The sequence below is a fragment of the Podarcis bocagei genome, assembly GCF_964188305.1.
Source record: "Podarcis bocagei genome assembly, chromosome: 6".
Taxonomy (NCBI): domain Eukaryota; kingdom Metazoa; phylum Chordata; class Lepidosauria; order Squamata; family Lacertidae; genus Podarcis; species Podarcis bocagei.
Window position 1 is genome coordinate 18,665,238 of NC_138130.1, and position 25,886 is coordinate 18,691,123.

Below are 25,886 nucleotides of genomic sequence, written 5' to 3' on the forward strand. Positions count from 1 at the left end.
TATCTCTTTGAGGCAGTCATAAATGGAGTGACCTAGAGGTTTTGTGGTTCACTGAAAATCTTTGGATGGGCTGGCGAGCTCCTTCATGTCCTCTGATAAAATAAAAAGGTGCTGCCCAGAGTCAGCCGCAGAAGGTCACCTGTCAGCAATTGTTATGAGCTGCATAAAAAATTGGAAGCATGTAATTCTTTTATCTCCTGCAGAAGGTTTGACAGCACAGGTGAATTCTCTGTTAGGTAATTCATTGCCTTTTGCTGGAAACACCAACGACAAAGGCCCAGGAGATGTAGAAAATAGCATCTCATGTAATTTGAATGCTTTTAAGAAGAAGGCAGGTTATGAGAAGCTTTTACTTCCAAAAGTTCCAGTCAATAAATCAGTCCCCATGAATACTGCATATAAAAAGATGCAATGCTCTAGGGATAATTCAGGTGCTCAGGACAGAGGACGGGCAAGTATTTGGGGGCAGGAGTTCAATAAACAAGCAGGCAGAAATCCAAAGTTGGCAGGCTGAAGGTCTAGTTGCAAAGCAGTCTCTATCAGTGATAAAATGCTCAGGCTGAGTGAAGTCAGAAGGTCTGGAACGTTTTTAACAGGTTGACTTGCAAGGCCAGGAACTGTGGTGTGAATGTCCCAGTTAGAACTGTCTGTAATACCTTCATGTATCCAGCCAATCCAAAGGGACAAGGTGCTAAAGAAGGTGGCTGCACTTCAGCACCAGACTCTCGTGGAGGATACTGATTATCTAGATCTATTTCAGTCTGGATTCACATCCAGTTTGGGCACAGAATCAGCCTTGATCACTCTGCTTAGTTTCCCAGTGGCACTTGATACCATCAAAAATGGTATCATCCCAGAACATCTCTGTTGGCTGAGAATCAGAGTCATTGTGTTACATATGTTCCACTCCTATCTATGGGGGCCATCTCAAGAAGATCAGGGAACCATTTTGTCCCAAACGTCATTCAACATCTATATGAACCCATTGAGAGAGAAGTCATATGGGGATTTGAGGTATGATGACTTCAGTGTGCTGATACTAGCCAGCTCTGTCCAGCATCCTTTTCTCAGAGTGGTCAACCAGATGTCTATGGGAAGAAATTGGCATCTTGTGCAATATCATGTTCTAGTGCAATATCCTGTTCTAGTGAAATATCCTGTTCTTGCAGTGGTCCAACACATGTCTGTGGGAAGCCCCCCAGAAAGGACCTGAGCACAATAGTACTCTTCCCACTTGTGATTCCCACCAGCTGGCATCCACAGGCATACTGCCTCTCTCAATGGAGGTAGAACATAGTTTGCATGGTTAGTACAATTAATAGCCTTCTACTCCATGGGTTTTGCTGGCAGAAGTTGTCATATGAATCCTCTGGGACCAGTCGGATGGGGCAAGGGAGGTGGGCCCTGTCATCCATTGGTGGCAAATACAAAGCTTATCTCCTTTCCATGTAACTGGGCATCAAATCACATCTTGTGGTAGTGAATTATGTAAGTTAATTATACAATGCATTAGGATGTACTTTATTTTATCTATCCTGAATCTACGACTAGTCAATATAATTTGACAGCTGATTGTTGATACAGTGCTGCGCAGGAGGGAGGAAAAGAATAGATTCATTGTCTCCACACCAGTTATAATTTAACGAACTCTCTATCACATGTCCCTTTAGTTACCCACACGGAAGATAAAATAAAAATCCAATGCTTAAGACTTTCCTTGTAGGGAAGGTACTCCAACTGTTTGATCATTTTGCTTGCCTTTTCCATCACAAAATGTGCACAGTTGGTGATCAAAATCAGCTTAAAATATATTATTTTGACTTAACGCTGCAGTGGATTAGGCTGTAAAACACCATCCCTGGAGGCTATAAATGAGGTGCCATTTACTGGAACTGAATAAAAGGGCTGGCAAGGTTTGAGTTTATTATTATGAAAGTATTGATTGTACAACACACAGTCTTCTTCTTGGGATTCACTTCAAAGCATAAATTATATGGAAGAGAAATTAGGAGCAAGACCAAAAAAAGAAGGATGGAGTAGTGGAGGGCTGGCAAATCAGTGTTTCTGGACTCCATCTTCCATCAGCCCCAGAAGGTGGAGTCCAGCAGCATCTGAAGAACCACAAAGTCCCCGTCCCTAAAGTTGAGGTACTGAAAGTTTGAGACTAGGCTTCAAACTAATTTATGCTTGAAGCTAATTCATGCTTGTGTTCTATTGCATCTGACCCACAAGTACAGTATACACACATAATTTAGGACTATGTTTTGAGAACATCCCTCGAAAAGAAAAGAAATCATATATAGCTATTCTAGTCTTCAGAGGGAAGGTGGTCATTAATTTTTGGAAGAATAGCACCACTTAGCTATAAGAGGGAGACATCAGTGGGCTTCCAGGGTAGGGAGCAGACATCAGGATCACACACACACACACAAACACACACACACACACACACACACACACACACACACACACACACACACACACTATATGGGCAGAACACCTCCACAATCAGCCCAATGGAATGGAAAGAAATACAGAGCATTCTGCACTGTGTTCTACGAAGCTCACTAGGTGACCTTGGATGACTCTCAACCTAGCCAACCTCACAGGGTTGTTGTGAGAATTAAACAAAGGTGTGCACCATCTTGATAACCTTGGAGGAAAACTGGGATACAAATGTAATAAATGAATAATAAATTGTTGCAGGTCCCATTTGTAGAAATGTAAACCTTGCAAAAACTTAAACTGGCCTTAATCTCGGACACAGAAATCAAAGGGAAAAGTAAAGTCTTTTCAGCACTTCAGAAAGATATTCCAGTTCATTGCCATCCCTATGGGCATGCTGCCTCAGGCAGATTTGACACATATGCATGGAAACATGCAGATGCTCCTGCCACATGGTATATCTAGACATTTTAAATCACAGCTTTGTGTGGCGGTGCTATTCATGCTTGCTGGAGCAAAAGGGGAATGACCTGTCTGTGTTTCACTGTGAATTTCCCCACCAAAATTATTGATGCAGAAATGGTACAACAAGGCAACTTATTTCTGCCACGTATGACAGTGCTATAAGCCTTCCAGCGGCCAAAACAGCTACTGTTCTTGTCTCTTCTTTCTCTGCCCTATGTGATTAGAGATTCAATCTATAGGCAGTTATTGTTGTAATGGAGATACTATGTCAGGTGAAATTAACAAATAAAAGTACACACATATAGAACAGATAGTAATATGCACACAAATGTAAAATAAGTTGCCATCCCTCCTGGAGTACTAAATACTAGGTAGTTAAAGATAGGTTCCGCCTTAGAGATCTCCTGAAACATTGGTTTCTTTAAATAATAATAATAATTTTTATTAAAGATTTTCATGGTTGCTGGAGAGGCTGTTCCTCTACAGGCACGTTATCTCCATATGTGGTGGGATTGTCCCTGAATCCAAACCTTTTGGACAGCAGTCCTACAAGAAATATGTAAAATAACTGAACAGGTATTGGAACCCACCCCAGAACTGACCCTATTGAATATTTTCCAAGACAGTAATGCTCACTCACACTATAAAGAGCTGAAGTATTGGTTTCGGAACGTTAGTGAAATGAGTCCACTAGCCAAATATTGGTTGAATTGCTGTGGTGACATGGGATGTTCATGAACCTCCTAGGTGCCAAAACTTTAGGACAGAGGAAAAACAAACAAACAAACAAACCAAAACAGGTTTGTGAGCCTTCTATGGGAAGAGTGATGGTCTAGGTCTCCTAGAAATTTGGGTCTGTCTGATAAGAGTCTGGTTATGAGAGGTGAACAGACTATCAGATGCTCTCTGTGCACCTAATGTGGCAAAAGGACTTCCTAAGAGGATCAGGACTTCCACAGGACTGAACATTTGCTGATGTGACAGGACAAGTGTGTGTGTGTGTGTGTGTGTGTGCATGTATAAAACCACTAATGACATAGGCAGAAGGTCACAGACATGAGCATTAAGACAAGGGCTCAAAGGCACAGCCCATGTGAAGAACAGCAAGACACAACATGGGAAGAAGTGATTTAGGGTGATTTAAGGTGTCTCTTACATTCTAAACATAATACCATAGTGGTTGGAACCTTGTGAGCAGATGTATTATAGTGAAACCTTGGCAACCTAATGTCAGTACAAGTTACTGTACTAGTACAATATAGTACAATACAGTTGTTTTGCAATTTTTTGTTGTTGAATAAATCTGAATTTTACCGTTTCTCATTTGTGGTCTGGATTCCTATTCCTAATTGTGTGGTCTGGTTAGCTGTTAACCTGAGTTATGTTAGTGCTTATAAGGAATGTAGAGAAATTAAGGCACATTGTGCAGTAATTTGAGGTGGGTGATCAGTTACAATGAGTTATAGTATTCATGGAACAAACAGAAAAGGGACTACACTGAGTTGCTGAAAAATCTCCATTAAACACATACACTTCAGAGAACAGAAGCAGAAGGGAAGAAAGGACTGGTTTGAGTCCCCAACTCTAGTGTATTAGAAAGAAGTGAATTAACCAACTTCAAGGGCCACAGATACATTTTCTTCTCATTGCCTTCCCACTGACAGCAGCAGAATACTATGGCCTTCTTTCATCTTTCATTTCAAATCATCCCCAAGGGATTGGTCTTGATGCTTGAGAGATCACTTCTCTCCTTTGAAATCTCAACTTCAGATAAAAAGGTACATTTCACCATAGTCACATCTAATTGAAATTCTCTCATTTTTGACCTTGCAGAAAACATAATGCAGCTATTGTAGGATGAGGCAATATGACTTTAAGATACTTCAGAGTGAATCCACATTGCAGTGCTGATATACCTACCTGGAATTTTGAAGGGAGGTGAAACCTCTTACACAGGGTAGTCAGGGGGATGGCCAGGATGAGATTATTGTTTATAGTCACCTGTTATTCTCTCACCTCACCTTCCCATATTTCCTGTAAATAAACCACTAATTGTTGGATCTTCCTCAATCTGGCTTCACTTGTTATTCAACAAACACACTACCCTTCTAAAGACATGGCCTACCTATTCCATACAAGCAAGGAGAACACAGCCATACTGCTTGCCTCATGTCCTGCACACTGCTGGCCTTATTCCTTTGATATATGCACATCTACAAGTGTGACATATAGAAATGTGTCAGATGCAATTGCATATGCAGATCAGGATCACAAATGGTGCATAATTATCATACCCTCCAACATTTCTCCAATGAAAATATGGACATCTTATTCCATACCCTCCAACATTTCTCCTGAGAAAATAGGGACATCATAAGGAAAAGTAGGACATTCTGTTGTTGTTGTTTGTTGTTTAGTCATGTCCGACTCTTCGTGACCCCATGGACCAGAGCACGCCAGACACTCCTGTCTTCCACTGCCTCCCACAGTTTGGTCAAACTCATGCTGGTAGCTTCGAGAACACTAGGACATTCTAGGATCAAATAAAAAACCAGGGCGGCTTCTGTAAAGTTGGGACTGTCCCTGAAAAATAGAAACACTTGGGGGATCTGGTCCAATATCTCAAATATAAGCTCTGATATGGGAGGTATTTCTCAGATTTTCACAGCATTTTTAAAAAAATAATATTTCATTAATTCTCCAGAAATAACAAACTTATACAGTAACAATATATATTCATGTCCAAATATTTTAAAAATTGACTTCCCCCTAAACCAGTGATGGCCAAACTTGGCCCTCCAGCTGTTTTGGGACTACAATTCCCATAATCCCTGACCACAGGTCCTGTTAGCTAGGAATGATGGGAGTTGTAGTCCAAAAACAGCTGGAGGGCCAAGTTTGGCCATCACTGCCATAAACCCTTCCTTGGTTACATTGTGTTTCTTCACACCGCATGTCCTCTGTAGTCGGAAAGTCATTATTTTTTACTTATTATCTTCTTCATAATCACATTACAAGTACTTCAAAATCATGCCAATGTATTGACCTTTGTACAATGCTTTTGTATACAGTGGTACCTCGGGTTAAGTACTTAATTCGTTTCGGAGGTCCGTTCTTAACCTGAAACTGTTCTTAACCTGAAGCACCACTTTAGCTAAAGGGGCCTCCTGCTGCTGCTGCGCCACCAAAGCACAATTTCTGTTCTCATCCTGAAGCAAAGTTCTTAACCTGAAGCACTATTTCTGGGTTAGCGGAGTCTGTAACCTGAAGCGTATGTAACCTGAAGCGTATGTAACCTGAGGTACCACTGTATATGCAATAAAGTCCTTCCATTCTTCTTTAACTTTGTTGTCATCTCTTCTTCTTAGTTTTAATGTCAATTTAGGCATTTCAGAAAGATCTTAGCATCATTCTTTCTTGTTTTCTGGGAAATCCCATGGGTATTTGATCCAAGCAGGAACCCCCAAGTATACATTGAAATGTTACTCCTCACAGACCCCCATATACTTGAGAAATTTCTGTTGTCTCATCAAAACCGCTTTTGCTTTTCTCAAAATGCTTTGCTTGCTTCGCCTGAGGAAAACCTTCAAATTTGACTCAGAATTTCACACTAGGTAACATTTGGTGACAACTCTGCTTAACATTTCTGCAAAGAATGACTACCAGTGGCATGTGCATGATATGTAGCAGTATCATTTCCGTAACACATAGATGTCCTCATTAAAATATTTAATAAAAAGTGCATGGTACTATTCATGACGTTCCATTCTTTCAAAGGTTTGCTGATGGATCTGCACTGTCTTTATGACATAAATCATTCATTTACTGCATGTTATAAAGGGAAAGAAAAGTACACCTAAAATGGATTGAATGCAGGGTGTCAGAGTATGGTGGAACAATTAGTGGCTTCTTTAGAGACCATAGAAAGAAATATTCTCTCTTTTTTAAAAAAAATGATATTTATTAATGTTTCACAAACAATAAAAACAAATTCCAGCATTTAAGCTACAAAAACAAGACAAATAAAAGATACACAGTAGAAAAACAGTTGATAGAAGAAAGAAGAAAAAAGAAAGAATAAAGAATAAAAACAAAGAGAAAAGCCAAAAATCAAAACTAAAAATAGATTAATATTTTCAAATCTTATATTTTCTTCACTAGTTTCTTGACCTCCTCACACCTCCCATTTTGTATTCCAGTTCAAATATTAGATTCAGCAAATCCTTACCCTCTAACATTTATCCTTACTCCATATATTAACCTATTATTATAAATATCCGTTTCCAATTATCAATCCCTATTTACATTTTCTTAAGCATCTCTTTGCCAGTACCACTTATTTTCAATAGAAAGAAATATTCTCATTAAATCGAGATGGCATGAACTTGGAAGTGTGACAACTGAGTCTGCATTGACACCTTATTTTTGTCCACCGTGATATTGAAAGCAGAGTTCCCAGAGAGCTTCACAGATCTGCAGGAAAAGTTTAATGTCAGTACATCATTTGATAGGTAGTCATGGAGATCACACAAAGCCATACCACTGAGATTTAATCTTGCTCTGATTTAATCGTGTGCTAGTCTAATTTCAAGCCGCAGCATTTCTGTATAGCCTGAAGTCTTGGAATGGCTGATAAAAAGGAAATGATCATCAGCCACATATTACAATAGTAAATAGCTGCTCTGATGGAGGCTTGAATCAAAGATTGTGTAGCTGTTGTGGGATGAAGACACTGCATTTGGATAAAGTATTCTTAAGATGATATGAAGGTGATTTTTTTTTTTAAAGTGATAGGCATTAGCTCATTTTTTCTTAAGTGTATGAGCAAAGGACCATCAAACCAATAGAAGCATATGAATGACAGAACTGGGACTCCCCTTTATATTCTCCAGACATGCTCATCAGATTTCATCAACTCAGAAATGTTTCTGAAGCCCCAAAAGAACAGCAGTACCCTGCATAAGCCAGCTGGCAGAGGGGATCAATACTCTCAAGACCTAATGCAATAGTTCAGTGGACGACAAGGCACAACATAAATTTAAGTTAAATTAAGTATTTGTTTTAGGAGAGCATGACTATCCTTCTTCCATACTTATGATGTGAGGAGATAGCCATGGTTAACTTCAAATGCTAGGAAACCTTGGAAGGTGAATTCAATCCACCACATACTGACACTTTTATTGAGGTTTTGCAGTTGCCTGTGTTACGGGATCTAGGGACGCGAGTGGCGCTGTGGGTAAAACCTCAGCACCTAGGACTTGCCGATCGCATGGTTGGTGGTTCGAATCCCCGCGGCGGGGTGCGCTCACGTTGCTCGGTCCCAGCGCCTGCCAACCTAGCAGTTCGAAAGCACGTCAAAGTGCAAGTAGATAAATAGGGACCGCTTACTAGCAGGAAGGTAAACAGCGTTTCCGTGTGCTGCGCTGGCTCGCCAGAGCAGCTTCGTCATGCTGGCCATGTGACCCGGAAGTGTCTGCGGACAGCGCTGGCTCCCGGCCTATAGAGTGAGATGAGCACACAACCCTAGAGTCTGTCAAGACTGGCCCGTACGGGCAGGGGTACCTTTACCTTTACCTATGTTATGGGATAACCATAAAACAATGAACAGGGTGGTGATACAATGACTACTGCAACTGACACAAGATAAAACCATTAAGGCAACTATTGGTAAATGAACAATAAGCATCCATAAAAATGGCAAAAGTAGTTTCTTTCCAAAATATGTTTTATCTTAAACAATTGCTCAAGCAGTAAATAAAGAGTCCACTTGTAATATATCAGTGGTTCAGCGCTCATTTCTTCTCTTTCCAAAATAAATTTTATCTTGAACAATTGCAAACACAGTAACAAAGAGCCCACTTGTGATATACCAGTGGTTCACTCCTTGGATGTCATTCTGGTAATCAGATGTTTCATTGCTAAATAGCTTAGTCATCGAGCTGTCAAAATAAATTGTAACAGAATTGCACTGAATTAACAAGTAGAATAAGGAAAATTAAAAATACGTTGAGAATGCACAATAAAGACATACCTTTGTAGTAAATAATATACAAGAGAAGACAGTATGTAAATGACATAAAGCAGTGGTATATCTACAAGAATAAAGGTGAGAGAATAACTAGTCTATTTGCACATACATAGTTAATACCTCCAGTCCCACTAATACAAAAAACCTCGATAGAAATTTACCTATCCTCATCTGCATGTTTCCACCAGGAGGAGGATAGAAAAAGGATGATGTCATTAGGAAACATGGGTGGGGCTCACAAATTTAAAGACATAGCAACAGAAAGTCCACAAACACAGCTAAATGTAATTACATGAATCCTACGAACTCTAATGTTGAATTTTGGAAAGAAACTACTTTTACCATTTCTATGGACGTTTCTTGTTCAGTTACAGATAGTTGCCTTGGTGATATTATCTTGGTGATTGCAGTATGTTATGGGATGGCAGAATTAGAAGACAATCCTAACTCCCTCTGTATGTGGGAGAGGGAGGAAGGGAGAGGGAGAGAGAGAAGAGACAGAGAATATTTCAGCCCAAAGTTTTGTAAAGAGCAAAAACAAATGTTATCCAAATCTTCAGAGAGTGAATGAGATTTAGTTATATGGTGACCTCATGGAGGAGGGGGAAATGTATTCTGTTAATCATTTCCCCCCCTCAAAATACAGTAGCTGGTTTCCAAGTTTAAAAAGGTAAAGGACCCCTGACAGTTTAAGACCATTCACAAACGACTGTGGGGTTGCAGTGCTCATCTCGCTTTACAGGCCGAGGGAGCCAGCATTTGTCCACAGACACTTTTTATGGGTCATATGCCCATCATGACTAAGCCTTATTTTGGACAATTTCTGTCTGTAAGCAAAGAGAAGGGATCTGCCAAAAATCCACTTTCCACCAGGGACAAGTCTGCAAGGTGATGATTTAAATGAATTATGCAAAGGGTGGTGGTAAATGAAGAGAGTTGTGCCAGATATTTGTTGAAAGAGGAAGAAAGTAAGTTAGTTTGATATGGTGTGAAACAAAATTACTAGCAGACTTTAGTTACTCAAACGGTTCAAAATGAAGTCAATTGATATTGCTTCTGCAACTGTACTCAAACCTTACTCCTTATATGTAAAATCAATACCCATATAGTTTAAGTCGGTGGTTCTCTGGAAATGTAAAGGCCAATTCAATCTATAGAACAAAAAACCAAACAAACATACAAATGTACAGCTCTACTTGCTTATTATAGCTCTTAGACAGAGATAAGAAGGGCAACATTGGACTTACTTGTTACTATTCATGTTTCCAACAGGATAACAAGAAAATTACTTTGCCTGCCCTCACTGGATATATGTACCACACATAATTATTTAGTATGGTCTTCAGATTGCCTTAAGGAACAGACGTGTAAGTTAGTTGATTATACCAATACAAAGATAATGTAAGTTGCTTTCTGGATACGATAAAGGAAATGTTATCAGAAGAGAACACTGTGCTGAGAATACAAGGCTAGAAAATGTGGAAGTAAGTGTGGTTGATTGTAATCATGAGTCAACAAGTTGGCAGTCAGTATAGAATGCATTTTTTAAAACACTAACAGGAATGAAACAAACACTTTACATTCAACATTTATTAATAGCTGAAGAGGTTTTTGGTAAGACAAATCTTTGTCCTTATCTAGTAATATTTACATCCCCATTGCTAACCAGAATGTAAGCGGGGATGCACATCATATCCCCACCACCACAATATACCAGAAAAGCAGCAGGTTTTTTGTTTTGTTTTGTTTTGTTTTGTTTTGTTACATTTCCACTGTTTGTGCCAGACACCAGCAGCAGCCCACTGGGGGGGACCTCCTCACTGTAGGAAGTAAGGGGCAAGGTGTTAGATGGTATCCAGCAAAACTTCACCACACAGGTTAAACTGACCCTCAACACAATTTGCTTCACTACGTTCACAGTGGGGCCACACACAATTTTACACTGGATCCACCCCCTTATCATATTATCCATGGGTCAGGAAAATGTAAGTTAAACTGGGACAGACTGCCACTTGGATGAGGATAACATCATGTGAACATCATTCATACCTGATATTTATCCAATCAGTGTGTGTACACGGCCAAAGTGAGCATGGTGTTAGTGTTTAGACTGGGGAGACCCAGATACAAATCTTAATTCACTGGGTAGCTTTGGGCTGGTGTTCCTTAACCTAGTTTACCATACCCTCCAACATTTCTCCAATGAAAATAGGGATGTCGTATTCCATAATAACAAAACAACAACAACAACAACAAATTTACTGTTTATACCCTGCCCAAGGGTTGCCCCAGCCACTCTGGGAGGCTTCCAACATATATAAAAAATAATAAAACTGTAAACAGTAAAATAAAAACCTTCCCTATACAATGCTGCCTTCAGATGTCTTCTAAAGGTTGTATAGCTACTTATCTCCTTGGCTCAGGGGTTGCATAACTCCATCCCTTCCTACATTTCTCTGATGAAAACAGGGACGTCCTAAGGAAAAGTGAGACATTCCAGGATCAGATCAGAAACTGGGATGGCTTCTGTAAATTTGGGACTGTCCCTTGGAAAATAGGGACACTTGGAGGGTCTGGTCTACTTCATATACAGCATGGGTAGGCAAACTAAGGCCCGGGTGCCGGATCTGGCCAAATCGCCACCTAAATTCAGCCCACGGATGGTCCAGGAATCAGTGTTGTTTTTACATGAGTAGAATGTTCGCTTTTATTTAACATGCATCTCTGGGTTATTTGTGGGGCATAGAAATTTGTTCCTTCCCCCCAAAAAAAATCCCCGCAAGGTCTGAGGGACTGTGGACCAGGCCCCTGCTGAAACAGTTTGCCGACCCCTGAATACAGGATTGTTGTGTTGTGAAAACAACAGGAACTGTGTTTTCACAACACAACAATCCTGTATTCAGGGGTCGGCAAATGTGGTGGTTGTAACGTTCACTCAGAACTACCAATCACACATAAATCTGTGTGAATTTGAAGGAGGCCATGGTCTATTATTTTGTGGTATAAAGTTCTGAATTGCCAGATGTTGAGGTGTTCTAGCACCATTGTTTGACCTGGCACGCTAATTCACAGGTTTCCGACACTAAAGATGTGTGCCGTCAGTTTCCTGTTAAGTTAAAAATCTACTTTTCAGTTCTCGGAAACAGGGAAGTTGTTAAGCTTTGAATCTTTGTGCCGGAGGTCTGAGCAGTTCTCGGCGCTGTGGCCTTGCGCCACCTCCCTGTTAGCTTATCAGGCAACAGTGGCTCATATTTCATTGTAAGACAGGGCCTTGATTAAACAAAAATACTGCACATGAAACTCAGCCAGTGCTGCTTGAATTTACAACATGCTGTGCTGAAGCTAAGGGCATATTCCTAAAACCTCAGGGTCATTTCCTCCCTGCATGAGGTATACTCATGGGGGAAAGGCAAGGGATTTCACTAGTGTGAAATTCCCACAAGCCTCAATTTGGCTGCTCCTCAATAGATTTAATATGAAATTGGGGGGGGGGTGCTATGTATGTTAAGAGCACTCTTGCTTCTCTTTTTGTATCTCTTAATCACAATGGTCAACTCTACGTAGCTCAGTGGTAGAAGAATGCATGCTTTGTACATGCACAAGAGTCCTGGTTCAATTGCTGGAATCTCAGCAGGGTTGGAAAGGACCACAGGCTATGAAGGACTTGCTCACAAATTTATTGACAGCTGCACAAATTATTATAGCTAGGAAGTGGAAGAGGCAAGCAGAACATAAAATGGAAGAATGGTATAAAGAGGTGTGGGATATAGCTATTAATGACAAATTAACACGTGCCATTAAGGTAAGATGGGGAATATGCAGGAGAAATGATTCTGAGGAGATATGGAGGGTGTTTGTAGAATTTGTACTGTTAAAATGGAGAGGGGTCAAACCATCGGAAGAGGTGTTGAAATTTTGGGAGGTTGGATAGTTGAAATGGAATGGTTTCAGTGGTGGGGTGTACATTTTTATTCTTATTTATTTATGATTATTACTTTGTCAAAATAAAAAAGGAAGGAAGGAAGGACTATTAAGGGCAGATGGCACACGGCTGCATTAGACCTGTAGGTTATCCTTCTCCCACAGCCCTCTCAATCCAAAGATGAGAAAGAGGTCATGAGATGACCCTTTTTGTGGTGGCCCAGTGGCTATGAAATGACCTATTCAGAAAAGCTTCCTTGGCACCACAGTGCAGCCTTCTGCTAGGCCGTGCCAATCCTTGCAGCATTGGAAGACACTGTGCAGGCCAGTAAGACTTCACTCCAGGCGCTCCGGTCCCTGCTATGTCTCTCAACACCGCTGGTGCAACCTTCCACTAGCCACGGGAAGGCCCAGTAGGGACCTGCAGGCCACAGAATATTGAGGGGGAGCAGTTCCCTCCTTAGAAATGGGGAGGGGGCTTTGCCCTTCCTAGGTCATGCCCCTGCCTGGCACCCACACAGTTGTGCTTTAAATTTAAGGCTAACTTTCCTGTTTCCCAAAACCATTTTAGTCCCAATGGTATGGCTGAACGTTTTAGCTCCTGAATTTTGTGTTTATTTTTCTCTCCTGTGATGTTCATTGGTTTTGTGTGTTTGTGTGTGTGTGATTTGGCCTTTTGCATTTGGCCTTATGCTGGGTTGGATTCTTTTATCATCGCTTTGATTTTTTTTATATTATTATGTTTTAATTCATTTGTATTGTGACTAAAGAACTCGTTTATGAGGGATGCAGGTGGCGCTGTGATCTAAACCACTGAGCCTCATGGGCTTGCTGATTGGAAGGTCAGTGGTTTGAATTCCTGAAATGGAGTGAGCTCCCGTTGCTCTGTCCCAGCTCCTGCCAACCTAGCAGTTTGAAAGCATGCCAGTGCAAATAGATAAATAGGTACCACTGTGGCAGGAAGGTAAACGGCATTTCCATGTGCTCTGATTTCCATCACAGTGTCCTGTTGCACAAGAAGTGGTTTAGTCATGCTGGCCACATGACCTGGAAAGCTGTCTGTGGACAAACGCTGGCTCCCTCGGCCTGAAAGCGAGATGAGTGCTGCAACCCCATAGTCACCTTTGACTGGACTTAACCTTTATATGAGGTGTCTAGCAAGCAAAACTAAATAAACTTGATGGTTTGATGGTCTGAATCTTATCAACACAGGCCAAACAATTTCATTTCCCCTTTGCACAGATGCATAGTATAGGTAAGTCCTTCCCCCTCTGTTTTATCATAATAGTTGGTATATAGAACTGCTGATATCATGAATCCATCATAGGGATACAATCTCCCACAGTACAGAAAATTTTTGCCTCAGTAAGAGTCTTCAAGCTTGGGTCCCACTCAAAGTGGGGCCCACACTAGTCAGTAATCTCAGCTCTTCCACTTCACATGAACTTATCCTCACACACATGAAAAGGAGAAGGGAAATTCAGAGATACACAAGGCTTACTGGGAAGAGAACGAGAGGAGCCTAGTCTTTAAACGGAGATGAACTTTTCAACACTTCAAGGAGCATTGTTGCTTGCTGGGAAGCCTTGGGTTTATTGCTTCCTCTACCTCCTCATTCAGTTCAAGATCCCCCCCCCCCAGCAGGAATGTTTGCCCCTGAGCATAATTAGGCACACCATTTCCAGAAAGCCTCTTTCTGTCTCTAGTATGAACCTGATGGCAGTTACCGCCTCCTCTTTCCTGACAGTAGTTTTGTTTGTTTGTTTGTTTCAACTGAGAATGTGATAATGGAGCTGGCAAACAGGGAGTTACAGTAACTTGAGGCTTTTTCACAGCTTCTCATTAAAAGGTTTGAGGTTGCAACGGGTGTGTAGAGGGGGGAGCCTAAGGTTTTGTTTATTAAAAGGTTATTTTTTCCCCAATAAAGCTTGGGAGAATGAATGGGTCCCTAGGCAAACTGAGGGCAGTGAATCAATCACTACATAGGAGCTGTGAGCTGGCCAGTATAATGTGTGAGTGACCCTCACTAAAAGGAGGCCCTGATTCAAAGCCAACTAAAAGTAAAAAATGATTTGATATCTAGGTGGTGCTGTGGGTTAAACCACAGAGCCTAGGACTTGCCGATCAGAAGGTCGGCAGTTCGAATCCCCGCGACGGGGTGAGCTCCCGTTGCTCGGTCCCAGCTCCTGCCCACCTAGCAATTTGAAAGCACATCAAAGTGCAAGTAGATAAATAGGGACCACTCTGGCGGGAAGGTGAACGGTGTTTCTGTGTGCTGCTCTGGTTCACCAGAAGCGGCTTAGTCATGCTGGCCACATGACCCGGAAGTTGCACGCCGGCTCCCTTGGCCAATAAAGCGAGATGAGCGCCGCAACCCCAGAGTCGGCCACGACTGGACCTAATGGTCAGGTTACCTTAAGCTGAAAAGAGCTAATTTGTCTCCTAAAAATCATGGAATGTTATCCCTACAGAGGTGCATCCAGCAGCAGCATTGTATAGCTTCTGCCATATGCCAGAAATGTACTTTTGACACCCTGCTGGTGGTAAATTGTTCTCACCAGTTCTAATGTACATATGCAGTGCTATTTTTTTAAATAGAAAAAGAGGTGCTGGAATTCACCATGAACTCCCTTGTTCTCTTATAATGGCAATGGTGTCTACCAGAGAAGTGCCGGAACTGAGTTCCAGTAAGTTTTGGCTTTAAAAAAAGTCCTGTACATATGTATATATATATTGTTCTAACCCAGTTTGGGACCCTATGATGTAGAGTGAGTAAGAAATATAATAATAATAATAATAATAATAATAATAATAATAATAATAATAATAATAATGCCCATTACAATCACATATGGCCCTCACTAAATGGAGTCCCTAATTTGAACAAAAAATGGTTCTTCCAGAAAATGTAATATGCCTGCAATCTACAGCATCATCAAAGGTGAGTCATTTGCTCTGGCTCCTTCACATGAACACATTTAAACTAAATCATTTTTAACTCAAAGATTCAGTCGCTTCCTCAACTTAGCATGCATGACCCTTCAAGCCACATCTAAATGTTGCAATATTTGGGGAAATTAAGCCCAACAGTCCTGATTGAAACAAGCCCATAATCACAAATGCTTGAATTCACTGTACATTATTTGGCATTAAATGTGTTTTTCCTAAGCAGGGCTGCTGCATCCCAGAATAGTCTCTCCAACTGACCTGAGGGGCATCGGGAACTGAAGTAGATATTTGCAGGAATCATGGCCACAGCTGTCTTTACATAATCTCTTGTGTTGGCAGCTTCCAGAGTTCCTAAATGGCTTTTAGCAGCCAGAAATGGCTCCACTGGCCCTCAGCCACATCCTGCAATTCCCACAATGCCAGCAACCTCTAGCTGGCTTTCAGATATGCCATAATTAACCAGCAGTCACATTTGGCACTTGCTTATTTTTAGCAAGGCCACAAAGCAGCAACCTCTATCGAAAGCTTCAGCTGCCCTTATCATTTCAGCTTCCTTTGTTTCCCACCTTTCAACCCAAGCACATTTCATTCACGAAAACGTTGATAGCTTTCTTCCGTCCATTGCGAGTGTCTCTTCCCCCTGGTCTATAACTTGTTCCTGCTTCTGCTTCATTGGGAACAATTGTTTTTCCTGCATACCGTATTTTTCCGTGTATAAGACTAGGGTTTTTTCCTATAAAATAATGTCCAAAATCTTATATACGGCGGACATCTTCCCCCATTTTCTTAAATCAGAGTCCCCCAAAATAGGGGGTGTCATACATGGGGGCGTCTTATAGACGGGAAAATACGATAATTATGGCAGCATAGGATTCCATCTGTTGCTTATTTGGTCCCTATTCGGAGTTAACATATAGCATTAATGAAGAAGGAACCATTCCATAGAATAAGGGACAGGCTGTAAGACTAAACCTGAGGTGGCCTTGTGAGGATACTGCTCTTAACCTGGAGGAATTTCTTATGCATTGTGCCATTTTGATCACTACTGAGTGCACACTGTTGATTCATGATTAGTAATTACTTATTGTGAATGTCTGTTTAGTTATTGTTTGCTGATGTGTTGAGAGTGAATTTTATTGTGTACTATTATTTCTAAAATATTATTATTACTTTATTCAATATAAGTCGTTCCATTTTAAAGTCATGTTTGATTATGACACTTTGTATAGGATCAGATTATAATAAGGTGTGTGTGTGTGTGTGTGTGTGTGTGTGTGTGTGCGTTCTTTGTTGTATATTTTGTTGTTGTAAACTGCCTTGCATATGGTAATATAGAAAAGCAGTGGGAGAGGGCACATGCTTCAAGTTACAAGAAAGGAGATTCCAAATAAACATTCGGAAAAAAAACTTTCTGACAGTAAGAGCTGTTCGGCAGTGGAACACACTCCCATGAGAGGTGGTCGATTCTCCTTCTTTGGGGGTTTTCTAAGCAGAGGTGGAATGGTCATCTGTCATTTTAGACAAGATTCCTTCATTGCTGGGGGTTGGTCTAGATGACCCTTGGGTCCCTTCCAGCTCTGTGAAATGAAATATACACTTTTCAGTTGCCACTGCTTCATAGGTTAGCCTTAACTCAAAAGTCCTGGTTTCTAGCCCCATTCCTGATTTCAACAGCTACCTTGCTGAGTGCATTTGAAGAAGTTACCATCTCTCAATCTCAGGTCTATGCTAATAAAATGGAAACATTGCACCTCACTGTTTGGAGTGAGCTTTTTCTGTGCATGGAACTGCCTGCCACAAGAGGCAAGTCTCTTTGACTGTGCTCCACCAGCAAATGAACATTCCCCTTTTAAAAGGAAGCTTTTGAATCTGTTTCTACTTATGACTCATCCATACTTCCTTTCCACAGATGTGAAACAGATAAACAGCTATGTGATTTTTAAAAGACATCTGAAGGCAACCTAGTCAGATAGGCGGCATATAAAATAAAATAAAATAATTCCTCTTGTCCCATTGCTTTCCCCCAGGGAAACCCACTCCTTAGTGCACATTCAGAGCAAACAGCAACTTGGGTTTTCCCCGGATTAACATTGGTTCTGATCTATTGCTAAAGAGCAGTTTTTCCCTTGAAAAGAAGTGGGGCAAGGAGAAAACCATTCGGACCCATGCCTAGAAAACCACGGCTCAACTGGAACTGTATGTGAGCCCTAAGGAAACTTTGGCATTTATTCTTAGTGCTGCTTTTTGTATTTTGGCCGCTATTTTAAGTTTTAATGATTGGGCTATTGCTGATTCTGGGGCCGCGGGTGGCGCTGTGGGTTAAACCACAGAGCCTAGGGCTGGCTTGCTGATCAGAAGGTCGGCGGTTCGAATCCCCGCGACGGGGTGAGCTCCCGTTGCTCGGTCCCAGCTCCTGCCCACCTAGCAATTTGAAAGCACATCAAAGTGCAAGTAGATAAATAGGGACCACTCTGGCGGGAAGGTAAACGGTGTTTCCGTGCGCTGCTCTGGTTCACCAGAAGCGGCTTAGTCATGCTGGCCACATGTCCCAGAAGCTGTACGCCGGCTCCCTCGGCCAATAAAGCGTGATGAGCGCCACAACCCCAGAGTCGGCCACGACTGGACCTAATGGTCAGGGGTCACTTTACCTATTGCTGATTCTACATTTCCTCTTTATTTGTAATCTGCTTTGAACAACTCATTTGTGGAGATGGAAAAGCAAGACATAAATCTTTCAAATAAAGCATGTATGTGTGCCTTTCTGACATGTAAGCAGATATTTTATTCCCATCTGTATCTGTACTGGATACAGACGTTTTCATTTGTTTCTTTTGGAATGAATTGCTTGCATACATGCAATTATTATTATTTTTTAAAAAGTTTCTACATACGAACTTGTTTTTAATTTTTGATATTTTTACTGTAAAATCCCTTTGAGATATTTTACATATTTTTAAAATGCTTTTCTAAGATGCACGTTCATTTGTTTTTGAAATGAGAACTGCACCACAAGAGTCAGAGATCTGTAAACACTGATGGATAATTACGGTAAGTTCTGGTCTTTGCTTTTAAATTAGTACTAATTAGTTCAATTTATTTAAAATGTGGACGGGGAAAAAGAATACTCTCCTCTATGTGTAATGTCATCCAGTGCATTTTCTACGGGGAAAGTATTCTTTGGACTAAGTGGGTATTTTCAGAAACACCCAGCTTTGCATCTTAGCAGCAGTTTCCAAAATATTCATCCTATTGCCGCTATAAAAATACTACAATGTGGGTTTTTTGGGTTTTTTAAAATGAGTTTTCACTCTGCTCAGGTGGCTGAAATAAAAACCACACACTTTGAACTGCCACTGAATCACAAGGTCTAGCACAGGGTCACATATGATATTATGCCGTTTGCCTCCTTTTTTAGACACAGTGTCTTAATGATAAACCAAGTAAACAACTTCAGAAAGCAAATAAATGCCAGGGGACATGCCTCTGGATATGGGAGTTGCTGAAGAGGATTATGTGGGAAAAGAAACAATAGCAAGGTCAGAGGGAAAGCATACAAAGCCAACTAATTAGCCACACAAGAGAACATATATCTCCGAGTGGAGAGCGTTAAGCATACTTTGACCAATGCTGAAAACGGAATAATGTGGCTTCTCTCTGACAAGAAATCATAGAAAATTGAGGACGTTCTTGAAACCAACATCTATTAGCTTGAGCCAGATGCAAGCTACTTGTGCTAGGACAATCACTGGGAAATTGACTCCTCCATACAGAGGATACATCTGTATTGTCACTTAAGGCAGAACAACATATTATCTTCTCCAAAACATATCACACAAATGCCGTGACATGGGGGCATTTGGGAAGGGGCAATTTTTAAGTGGGTGAGAAGGGTGCTGTCTAGTGGTTGCCAATTCTGCAGTGCAATTTTCACATAGTCACACTCATTCCTCGCAGCTGAGACTGACTTCCAGATTATTTGGAAGGGAGAAATAATAATAAAATGGGAAAGGGCATCTGCTTTTCATGCAAAGGTCTCAGGTACAATCCCAGAATCTCTGGGTAGGTCTGGGGGGATATTCCCTTCCTGAAAATCTTGGAAAGCCACCACCACTCAAGTGCTGACAAAAATGAGCTAGACAGACTAATGGGCTGATTCAAAATTACAGTAACTTTCTATGTTATCATAGGTAAAGGTAAAGGGACCCCTGACCATTAGGTCCAGGCATGGACAACTCCAGGGTTGCGGCGCTCATCTCACTTCATTGGCCGAGGGAGCCGACGTACAGCTTCTGGGTCATTGGCCAGCATGACTAAGCCGCTTCTGGCGAACCAGAGCAGCACACGGAAACACCGTTTACCCTCCCACCGGAACGGTACCTATTTATCTACTTGCACTTTGACGTACTTTCGAACTGCTAGGTTGGCAGGAGCCGAGCAATGGGAGCTCACCCTGTCGCGGAGATTTGAACCGCTGACTTTCTGATCAGCAAGTCCTAGGCTCTGTGGTTTAACCCACAGCACCACCCGCGTCCCTTATGTTATCATAGACAGCGCTATTTTTCTAGAAAAAGAGGTACTGGAACTCACCATGAATTCCTCCCTTGTTCTAATTCCACTGGTGCCCACCTGAGAGGAGTTCTGGCAGGTTCCAGCTGGGGAAAAAGCCCTGATCATAGCCATGTTTACTCAAAAGTAAACAAGACACCACCCCGTAAACAGACTATAGATATGGAGAGGGGATTTCAGTTATTTTCCTTGGAGCGATAAATTCTTGAACGAATGTGTGTATGCATGGGTCTGTGAGAGCCTTGTGGCAGTGATGAAGATGATGCTGACCACTTTTCTCCCCAGAATCCCCTGCAGCAATGCTATATTTGGACTATTATGGGCAGAAATGACAGTGACTAGAAGGAGATCCATTGTTCTTCATCCCAGGGAGAATATTTTCTTCTCTCTCTGTTGCCAAGGCTTAGTATGTAAGGTTTAGCTACTGTCTTTCCCCACCACGTGTAGAAGATTATTTCCCTTCTACTCTAACTATCTTTATCATTTGGCACATGTTTTTCTCTCTAAAAGGCCATATCCTTTACTATTCAAATGGAATGCAAAATTTCCTCCATTATCTCTCTCCAGATAATATTGATCTTCTGCAAAGAAGAAAAAGTGATAATAAATTTCCTGTGCCACAATATTAGTTTTCTATTCATTTCTCCTTTCTCTTTAATATTTTGCAAAAACAACATCACAACATCACAATGTAATTTAGGTGTGCCATAATAAGAAGCAATTCTGGGGGTGGGGGGTGTACGCATGCATGTGCATGCAAGGTGGGACTGTTCAATCCCAGCTATGTGTATTTTACAATATTCCAGGGAACATATATATATTCAAATAGCCCATGTTGTGTTTCTGTGCTTAGACCTTTATTTTCCTTTCTGTTATGTAACTGAACTACTTAAAGCAGTATTTCCATGAACGGCGAAGCAATTTTAAAGGAGGCTCAATAGCTGAAAAATTTAAACAGACAATTCAGCAGCAAATATATTTATGGAAAGAAGAACACCAGACAATAAAACACACAAACAGGATAATGCACAAATTTTTCTTCCAGAAAACATCCCAAGGAATTGTCAGGAGCTTGTCCTACACTCAAGTAGGACCCTGGCAGAGACACATGCCCGACTGGCATGTTCTCTCCCTCTTGCTCAATTGTTCGGGAGCTTCAAAAGCTTTCTTTTGAACATCACAGCGACCGATGCCAAAAGACATAGGCACACTTAGGGATCTGCAGAGTCTTCGCAGCTTGCGTAACAGACCTCAGCAACTCAGCATTTTGGATCTACTTTATTTACATATAAACACACATGGAGCACTGCAACATGCCCCCCCCCAGCATCAGACAGCAGAAAGAAAAAGGACAAAGGACAATAGTTCCACTTCACAGAACACAGTAACACAAACATCATGTCTCCATCACTTCCCACTCTGTGGAGTGAAAACATACACCATCATGTGATAGACAACAATCCCATGACTGCAATCATGGAGCAGGAATTCTAACAGGAATCTGGTCTTAGCAAATGTGTAGATTTCAGCTACAAAAATAGGGTACGTATCAGCAATCCAGAGCCTAATTAGACATGTGACCAGTTGTGAGAATGCAATGAACATGCATGTTTTAAAAAATGTAAACAGCAGCTTGACAGGGACTGGCTAGAAGACGAAGAGTGTTGAGAGACACCAGCCCAATAACTCCCCAGGGATGACACAAAGGAAGAAGACTTAGATCCAGGACAGCGGTAGTGGGACACTGAGGGCCGGTCTGCAAAAGGGACAAGCTGGGAGGTGGTAGAAGCAGGAGGTCTGAGTAAGCATGGGGGTCAGAAGAAGAAAGCTGTTCCAAGACAGGGCTGGGTGCAAGGGTTGCAGTGTAAGCACAGATCCTGACAGAAAGGAGCCAGACGCTACTTCAGTTGTCCAGAAGCTGGACAGCCCCTCTTCAGCTACCTTTCCTCCTCTGCTGACACCCAGATCCTGAACAGCCTTGCACATTGCTGGCCCATACAGGGGAATCCTTCCTCCTTGGCCCAGAGGGGAATCCTTCCTCCTTGCCGGAGTTTATGGCTGCTTGGGAGCAGTCCAGAGGGAGAGGGGGCTAGACACCAGTTCCAGCAATATCTTCAACTAGGGCAGAGTAGCCTATCTGAACTCTATTGTCTTTTTAGCTTTTTGAATAAAAGCTGATTGCACTTTGTTTCTGGAGTTCTCTTCCTCATCTCTTCTTCATCTCTAGGAATAGGAGGAGACCAGTAGCACCTCCTATTCATCAAGAGACCACTGAGGAGGTGGTGGGGAGGCTGCTGAGGAACTGGGAGATTTGGCCTCCATGATGCACACCACAGCTGTTGATGCCATCATGGCAGCAGCCACAGCAGTGAGTGCTGCATTACTTGGAGGCCAGATCTGCTGCCCCGTGGATCCTGCCACCTGAGGCAGTTGCCTCACCTTGCCTCATGGGTGGGCTGGCCCTGCATGTGAGCATAAGCATAACAAGTTAATCCTTAAACTGAGCAATGCATCAGTCTTATCTTTTCTGTGGCAGAGGTGACAAAAAGTCATCTTTGTCCTCCCATTAAAAAAAAAAAGAACTAACCTCCACCCTGTACAATATCTGGCTGCTCCTATGTAATATCCACTGTGGTGCCATGGTACCAAATGGTTTTTGTGCCCTCCTAAATTCCCTCTCCTATATTTGTCAATAATAATAATAATAATAATAATAATAATAATAATAATAATATGTTTAAAACAGTTTGCATAAAGTTTAGAACACTGGCAAAAAAACAGCATTGATCAATATTAGAATATTAGAAAAGGATTCTCATGCCTAAGAAAAGCAAGGACAGATTATGAAAGATACTGCAATATTTGTAAGTTAGAATAAATGGGCTGCTTACTTTACTGGACCAACCACAAAATGCCTTACATATCTACTTTGAAGTAGGTCTTTTTGAGTTCAGTTGGACTTACTCTTAGCAAAATGTGCACAGGTTTTCAGCTGTAGACTTCTTACTATACTTAATTTATCAATGCTCCAGATGATTCAAATAATTAGCAAATGATTTACATAATATCCTGATTAGACTGACCAGATATGGGGGTATGGGATATGGCAATCCTAACCACATCCCATTCAGGGTTCCTTTCAGTGCTTGCACATTTTAAGAAATGTTTTCTTTCACCCATTTGAAAAGCAAAACACTTAATTCATTTCTGTACCATAGAGGCTCCATTTAACTACCCTATTTGACTGAATATTTGACTTTTCCAGTACTTTGTGAACCTTTTAGGTTCAAAGCACTTCTGTTCCACCAGAGAGGTCTGTCATTTTTCAACTGACATTCACAATTAACAAGTACCTTTTTTCAAATGTTATTTTAGGGCAGATGGAAAGAATTCATGGCAAACTAGAAGGATGGACAAATCAGGCTGTATGAGAGCTACCCAATGTTTAAACGCTTGAATTTTGCCTTAAAGTGTTTACTAAAAGACTTCATGTCCTGTGGCATTTCAGCATGAAATGATGTACTGTGAATCCTGCAAAAATGTAATCTGTGGACTTGTTTGCACTTGCATACAGCAAAAGAGTGAAAAGAAAAAGCTCATTCTTTGCCAGCTAAGAGTGCTTGTGTTTTCATTTATACTATTTTACAGCATGCAAAACAATAGCATGCTACAAATGAAGAATCCAAAACAAATTGTTCAATTATAAGCAACTAATTATAGCCATATGCATGAAAATGTACTACTCCGAGAAAAGGGTGAATATAGTGTTACAACAGAAAACCTTTGGAAATTATTTTTTTAAAAAAAAATCCAAATGTATATTCCAGAAAAGAAGCAATTCCTCTCCTGAATACAATTGTTCCATGATCTGCTATTAAGAAATGGTGTCATATATCTGGAAGGGTCAGATGCACAGGGTATTAATGATAAAACTATTACAGTGGTACCTCAGGTTACATATGCTTCAGGTTACAATCGCTTCAGGTTACAGACTCCACTAACCCAGAAATAGTACCTTGGGTCAAGAGCTTTGCTTCAGGATGAGAACAGAAATCGTGCTCTGGCGGCATGGCAGCAGCAGGAGGCCCCATTAGCTAAAGTGGTGCTTCAGGTTAAGAACAGTTTCAGGTTAAGAACGGACCTCCGGAACGCATTGAGTACTTAACCTGAGGTACCACTGTATTATTCTTGAGTAAGATGTCCCTATTTTTGTTGGAGAAATGTTGGAGGATATGCAGCCAAGTCACGACTGCCTCTAAAGCCCTCAAAATTGGAAGATAAATGGGCTGCCAGAAATGGTCTGGTGACCAGGCCACTCCCCCCCCCCCCACTTGAGCATTAAGGTATATTATTCTGGTTCAAATGTAACATTGCGCTTCTACTTTGTTAAAAACAAGAGAAATGGAAGGGAGCAGGAGTGACCCTGGAAAAAAAGTAATTAGGGGACACAAAGGGGTGATGAGGTAGAGGAACAAGGGTTTTGCCAGAGATTTTTATAAGCAGTGTGACCAGTTTGGCCACACTGGGTAACATGCTTTAGGAGGCACAACAACCATGCTGTAGAATGCAGCACGAGAGGCAGGGGCGCTGAATTTTAGCATCACACAGGGTGCCGCTGAAAATTGAGAGCCCGAAGTTCACCACTGCTTTTGCTATAATAATAATAATAATTATTAATAATAATTTATTACTTATACTCTGCCCATCTGACTGGGTCTCCCCATGAGATTAAAAACAGGAGATTAAAAATGCATTAAAACATCAGTCATTAAAAAACTTCCCTAAACAAGGCTGCCTTCAGATGCCTTCTAAAAGTCAGATAGTTGTTTATTCCTTTGACATCTGGTGGGAGAGCATTCCACAGGGTGGGAGCCACTACCAAGAAGGCCTTCTGCCTGTTTCCTTGTAACTTTGCTTCTTGCAGTGAGGGAACCACCAGAGGGTCCTCAGCACTGGACATCAGTGTACATCTGATCTACAAATTTTTCTGTCTTCTGAAATTATGAGAACAAATGGTTTAGTGGTATATAACTTGGGGGAGTGTCCACTTTCCCTTCCTACCCCTGGGAGTCATCCTTTGGGTGGGGTGGGAGGAGAGAGAGAAAGAGGCCCTAATAGGTGCAAGAAATGTTAAATATTGGTATTTTATGTGAATCATTGTTAATTATTTTATTATGTTTCACATTTCCTTTTGTTGTACACCACCCTGACTGTTGTGGCAAAGGGTGCTACGAAAACCTTAATAAATAATATGTATTAAAATTTTAATACAACATTATTTAGTGGTCCCAATGCACTCCAAGTTAAAATAGCTCCCCGTCGGGGAACATTATTGTGAATTAATGAACTGTATACATGCTTTTCCATTAGATATGCTGAAATATGGCTCTTTGGGGAAGATGTATAGGCAGATTTTCTTTTGCAATGTTTCTCCAGTGAAGCATTATTTCGGCTCAAAATACGCTGGGAGTCATTGAGCAGTGTTGCATTAAAGAACTATTTCCCGCACTCG

At 41.3% G+C, this 25,886-nt stretch overlaps 1 long non-coding RNA gene across 1 annotated transcript in view; it reads right to left on the bottom strand.

Moving 5' to 3' along the window:
• LOC308589461 overlaps positions 1–12,842 on the bottom strand; it is a 553,994-nt gene extending 541,152 nt beyond the window's left edge. Inside the window, exon 1 of the long non-coding RNA XR_014009281.1 lies at positions 12,832–12,842. This is a non-coding gene — a long non-coding RNA (uncharacterized lncRNA). The remainder of the gene's footprint in view (positions 1–12,831) is intronic.
• Between the last annotated feature and the right edge of the window lie 13,044 nt (positions 12,843–25,886).